Below are 6,797 nucleotides of genomic sequence, written 5' to 3'. Positions count from 1 at the left end.
CCCAACACACCCATCCATAACCGTAGCCTGCGGGCATTGGGCAAGAAGCATAGCCAGATCCCCGAGGCCCACCCGGGCGGGCGCGGAGCCACCAACCCGCCGGGCACGCTGACCTTAAAAGCCCGCGTGGGCCAGAAGGCCACAAGTGAGGGCTCTGAACCCGGGAAGAACGTGTTTGGGTGTGCAACGACACAACCTCACCAGCCGCCTCCTTGGAATAGGCTGAGGGGGGGCGGATCTCTGTTGGCCAGCTCTGCCGTCTCATGCCATCATTATTTGGGGGTGTCCAGGACATGTCATACCTCTGCTGACCCCTCCCCACTAACCGCTGCAGCCCTGCCAGTTGGTGAGAGTGTCCCCTCTAGTAGGATCCTTGTTGTGTCTGTCTCTCTTAGGTATGGGCTGCACCCAGCCTTCAATGTCCACCACCTCCTGGTCCAGCCAAGGACTCTCTGCTGCTCTTTGTGCAATGGAAGTTCTTGGCTGCTGGGCCACAGCCCTGGCTCATAATCCTGTCTGTCAAAGAAAGTCTTAAGTCTTTCTCTCAAGGAGCTGCTGTTAAGCCAGGCTTCCTCCGTATTTCACTTATGATACTGATTCTGAACCTGAGAGTTGGCCTTTACATTTATCCTCATTCAATATCATTCATTGTCCCAATTTTCTGGCCAGCACAGAGCCCTTTGAATCCTGATTGTGTCGTTCAGTAGAGTGGGACTTCCTCCAAAGATGTCCATGGGTCTCCTGTGCCTTTACCCAAGTTGTTGATAGAGTGAAGGGTACACAGAATTCTAAGGCACACCTGGAGAGACCTCCCTCCAAACGGACTTTGAGACGTGAATCAACACTCTTTGAGTGAGGTGATGCCATCAAGGGTGCTCATCAGCTCTCCGCCTCCCAGACACACGTCCTTCTTAGACAGCATGCCCTAAACCCTGCCCTGGATGGGTCAGCTCTAACACCCACATCCATGCCCCTGACCTCTCCCAGCCATAGTGGATTGTGGGCCCCGGGGGGAGAACAGGTGATCCAAGCTGGGCCAATGGTTCTTCTTCCTGGGCTCTGGAACTGGAATGCAGAGGCTGAGGAGAATCCAGCTTCAAAGTGGGGGTCTTTAGGGGATGGTAAAAAGGTAGGCTATGTTTTTTTGTATGGTAGTCCATAGCCAGAGCTATGTGGAAGTTCTGGGTAAATTGAGGAAGAGGGACGAGCCGTGGCTTCCCCTCTGCCTCCAGTAACCCACTCTACTTGAGCTAGCTTGAGTGCGTTTTTATCCTAGGAACCAAACCAAGCCTTTCACTGTCCACACAAATCCACCAAATGTACTTTTTTTTATCAACCAGCCCACTTTTCTCTAAGCTTTAACAAAGTTGTCGTGAGTCATTGTCAAGGGCAAGATACACAGCATCTTTGATATATTCCTGCTTTTGGCACCACTCTGGGAAAGTGGCAGACTTCTGAGGGGAAAGGAACAGAGCCTAGCTAGCAAGGATGGTGAGACTCTGGCTCGCTTACTTTGGACATGTCACCATGAAAGCCCAACTGGTAGAAAAGACCAACATGTTTGGTGAAGTCAGTGGTCAGTAAAAATAAGGGAAACCCTCGATGAGATGGATTGACACGATAGCCATGACAATGGGCGCAAACATGTCAAAGGTGGAGATCGCGCAGGACTGGGCCAAGTTTCTTTGTTATAAGTTAAGGTTGCCATGAGTGGGAGCCAACTCGACAGCAAGTAACACCAACAAAACTCCTCAGCCGAGGCTAGGTTCTCACCGCCAGGCAGCACTGCCCTGGTGGTGCTGAGAAGAAACGACTCCAGCCCCGAAGCTGGGATCCTTTTCCAAGGGGCCCTGCCCCTTCCTCTCACTCCCTTCTCCAGCCCCAGATGTGGAGCCCACAGCTCATGGGGGGACACTAGACCCTGTTTAAATTTGGAAATGTCCACAGAACAAGGGGCTGAAGAGACAGCTTGGCCCCAATTCCCCTTCCCCAGGTGGCTGACCTCAAACGCCGCGCTCCCTACTTTATTTGGAACAGTTTTGGGAGCCAGAGCTGGGGCCCCATCCTGGTGGGGGTGGAGGAGAGTGGCAGGGGGAGATGCTCAGGGGCTTGGCTGGATCCAGCTAGAGGCTGGGGTCTCCCCCACAGACGATGAAGCCACTTTGCATCTGCCAGACAGGAAATCTAGGGAAGCGGGGGTGGGGGGTGGGGGGAGGCAGATGGTCGAGTCCTCCCCCACTCAGACTCAAGTTTCTACACCTGGAAGGAGGTGGGCTGAGCGGCCACACACAGGACCATGCTTTCTGTTTCTTCGGATGTGCACAGCCACCTCCAGACACACAGTCCACCTGTGCCCCTCACATACATAGGAGCATATTTTCCCTACCTTCACCAGTCCCTGGCCACAGATGTATCGTCTCTTTCCTCAGGTAGAACCAAGGGTGCCATCAGGATGCAAGACGACCCTTGACAGGGATGACAGGCAAGTCTTGAGTTTAGGGTCCATCAGCAGCACAGCAGGAAAACAGGTGTGGAAGCCTCTGCAGATTCTGGAGGTCCTCTCCCTCCTCTGAGGATTGCCCTAGGGCAAAAGGAAAGAACAGGCTTCTGGGGCAGAGAAGATGAGCCAGGTGATCCCTGGAAGCTGCAAAGAGGCAGGCTTGCTTAATGGTAAGTTAGCATGGCACTGGTGCTGGGCATCCTGTGTGCCTGGGATATTCCTTCCCTGCCTCCGTGCACCTCTCAGAATCCCAGGTTCCTCTCTCCAGGCTCCTCCCACCTCATCCCAGGATGTGTCTCTTTTTTTTCCTACTGAGGGCTGAGGGCTGCTGACCCACCACATAAGAGCACTGAGAACAACTCAAAGTTTTATGGAATTTAGCTAGTCTAAAGCAACAGGAGGCAGTGGGGGTTCACCTTTGTCTTCCATGTGGGAGACCTGGGTTTGATTCACACCCAGGGCACCTCATGTGCAGCTACCACCGGTCTGCAGTGGAGGCTTGTGTGTTGCTGTGATGCTGAACGGGTTTCAGTGGAGCTTCCAGACTAAGACAGACTAGAAAGAAAGGACTGGCCATCTACTTCTGAAATCAACCAGTGAAAATTCTATGGATCCCCAACCAATCATGGGGATGGTGCAGGACCGGGCAGTGCTTCATTCTGTTGTGCGTGGGATTGCCGAGTCGGGAATCGACTCAATGGCACCTAACAACAACAAAAGAGAGAGAAAGCACTGAGCTACCTGCTTTCTGGCACAAGCCCTCAGCATTGCAGATGGTGGCCTGTGGCTCAAAGAAGCACAGGCCCCGGAGCCAACCGATGGTGGCACCAGCCCTAGGATGCAGGCTCCTGACACCCAAACCAGCCCTTTGTCCCTACCCACCACCCCCACCCTATTTCCTTTCTTCTGAGAGGGAGCAGCCAGGCCTTTCCTGCACACCACACCACTCTTGGTAGTTCTGGGCACCAAGATTCTGCCCGGCCTCACGCTTTTTACAACATAACCAGCAGCACGCCCAAAGCCCACTGGGCATTTTGATGGCACCTGCACCATCAACAAAGGTTACTGTCAAGTCCACATGTGTTTCTAGGGCAGGAGTTTGCAGTGAACCCTTCTAGTTGGGAGGAAATGTGGCTTCTCTAGGACTGTCATGGTTGAACTGTATCCCTCAAAAATATGTGTCAGCTTGGTTAGGCTATGATTCCCAGTATTGTGTGGTTGTCCTCCATTTTGTGATAGATATAATTTTCCTCTATGTTGTAAATCCTAATCTCTGCCTGTGATTAATGAGGCAAGATTGGATTATGTTGAAGGGGATTCGGGTGGGATGTAACACCCTCACTCAAGTCACATCCGTGATCCAATGTAAGGGGAGTTTCCCTGGAGTGTGGCCTGCACCACCTTTTATCTTACAAGAGCTAAAAGGAAAGGGAAGCGAGCAGAGAGTGGGGACCTCATACCACAAAGAAAGCAATACCACGAACAGAGTGCATCCTTTGAACTCGAGGTTCCTGTGCTAAGAAGTTCCTAGAACAAGGAAGACTGATGACAAGGATGTTCCTCCAGAACCGACAGAGAGAGAAAACCTTTCCTTGAAGCTGACGCCCTCAATTTGGACTTGTAATCTACTAGACTGCGAGAGAATAAATTTCTCTTTATTAAAGTCGTCCACTTGTGGTATTTCTGCTACAGCAGCACTAGATGACTAAGACAAGGACCCTGGGGCAGGTAGATGTGCAACCCCAAGCTGACAGCCTGGGAGAGAGCCCAGAAATCAGGAAGCTGGACCCTGTAAAGCCCAAATGGACTTCACCAAGTGAGAGTTGCTTAGAAGCAACTTAACATTGTGCAGCGCTGTTGGGCCCTCAATGTGGACACATGCAAACCAGATGCAACCATTATGCTAATCATATGCAAAATGCACGCATGGGCCTCCCAACTGTTGCAAACGCCAAATGAGGCCCTCGGGAACCCTGAGTTTAGCTGAGCCTTGTTGTGGGAATGAGAGATGAGCTGAGACTCCCCAGTCTCTCATGGTGGGCAGGAAGGACTTGGCTCCAAGGCAGTTCACACACTGGGGGAAGGAACCGGACTGGGAGTCCACCAGATGCATCATGTCCACTGGGTTTGAATCCTGGCTTCAGCACTCACAAATTGCATGACTTTGGTGGAGTTACTTCTGCCTTCCGAGCCTCTATTTACCCGTCTGTGAAATGGCGGCGATGGTTGTTGTCGGGTACCATCAAGTCTGTTTCAACTCCGAGCGGCCCCATGTGACAGAGCGGAATGACTTCATAGGGTTTCGGGGCTGTAATCTTTACATGAGCAGATCACCGGGTCTTTCTCCTGGGGAGCCACTGGATGGCTTCGAACCACCAACCTTTTGGTTGGCAGCCAAGTGCTTCACCGTTGCATCACCAGGGCTCCTTAAAGTGGTTGTTACAGGAACAAATGAGAACATTGGCTGAAGCTCCCATCTGCACGGTCAGACACAGATGCTCAGTTAGCTAGTGGCGGGGGAGCAGAGCAAGTCCTTCCCCTGGAGCTGGATGTCTGGGGTCCTTTCCACCCACTGAAATAGCGACTGTGCCCCCAACGCCGTGCTTTGGGCCTTCTCCCAGGGCGGCATGTGCGGCTGTGGCCTTGGGGAATGTCAGTGCTGGGATGGGCCAGGGAGCCACATACTTCTCAGCTATTCAAAAATGTCACAGCTCCCCACCCAGATCCCCTCAGCTGGCCAGTGCACCCTCTCCCGGTTGCCGTGATGACTTCTAACGCTCACAGTTGCCCCTTCTCCTGAGAACTGCCCTGGGCTGATGAGAGCTATGGCCCTGGGGAAGTTAGGAAACCTCCCAACCCTCCCCATGGGCCAGTGACTGGCTGAAAGATACACGGACACAAAAGACTGCTGATGCCCCAGAGCCCCCTGGCTTGGGCCACACCTGAACTCTACCTGAGATCTCATTCTTGCTCTGCCCCTTCCCTACTCGCCGTGCCTCCCTCCCTTACATTTCTCCCGAAAAAACCGTCCCTTAATAAATTATAGGTACCAGAGTCCCTGTCTTCTTGGGAGCCTGACCTAAGACAGGGAGCCAGAGCGGTAAGTAAAGAGGGACAAGGAATGTGACACTCCTTATGGTCAGGACCCTAGGGTGGTGTGGGATCAAGAGGAAGAAGAGAGTGGTGCTTGAGGTTGAGGGAAATGGTCAGAGAATGTCTCCCAAAACAGGCAAACTTGGAGTTCATCATGGTGGGGGCGGTGTCTCAGGTGGCAGGAGCAGCGTGTGCAAATCACTGAGGCTTGAGAGCCTGGTGTATTTGGGGAACACTGCACAGCTCTGTTGGTGGGGGGGGAGGAGGGGGGAGCAGCACAGGGCCCAAGAGAAGTTGTCAGGGCCAGACAAGAAGGGCCTTGAATACCCCCAGCCAAGAGTCCAGACTTTACAGCAAGGGAATGACTGATGTGTCCAGGATGGTCTTTGGAGACATCCTCTGGCTGTGACAGTATAGAGCAGGTGCCAGAGGCGGAGTGCCAGCAAGGCAGCTGCTGCAATGACCTGCCACCAGGCCCTGTAGCCTGTGTGGTGTCAGGGACCCAGGAATGGGGGACAGGGGGTAGATTCCATAGGCTTTCAGGACAGAGAGCTGGCAGGCCTGGATGGCTGTTTCAGGGGCTATGGGTTCAGGAAAGAGTCTGGAAGATGCTGGACTCTTCACCTAAGTGGGGTTGCTGGGTGGAGGGGCTCTGCAGGAGACAAGACCTCAGGACTAGGGCCAGGGTGACAGTGTGTGGATGGAGGGGAAGGATTTAATGAGCTGCACAGGGTGGGAGCCTGCCTTCCCCTGTGTCCTGCCACAGGCCACCAAGCCAGGCAAAGCCAGGAGCCAGGAGGGCCTTCTGTGAAGGCGGGTGCTGACAAGAGTGGGTGTCAGGCTGGCCTGATTCCAGCTGGAGCCTGGGAGACTGCCTCATACTGGGATGGGGAGAAGCTGGTGGTGGTGTGGGGGGAACACCTCTTTCCCCCTTCTACCCCACCACTGGCAGAGCTGCCCAGGCCCTGCAGTTTGGTGGTGGTGGTGGGGGGGGGGGAGTTCTATAAGGCCCTGGGAAGAGCTTACTGCCTGCCCTCCTCTAGCTTTCCTATTCATGGGCACTGGAGTAAAAACCACACAGGATTACCCATTGGTGACAGAGACGGCAGGCATGTGACAGGCGGGTGCAAAGAGGCCAGGCTGGGATGGGGGCTCCTCTCCACCAGGGGGGCAGGTCGTTGCCATGGAAAACTCATGCTTGGAT

Source organism: Elephas maximus, chromosome 25 (genome assembly GCF_024166365.1).
Source record: "Elephas maximus indicus isolate mEleMax1 chromosome 25, mEleMax1 primary haplotype, whole genome shotgun sequence".
Taxonomy (NCBI): Eukaryota; Metazoa; Chordata; class Mammalia; order Proboscidea; family Elephantidae; genus Elephas; species Elephas maximus.
This window is presented reverse-complemented; position numbering follows the sequence as displayed.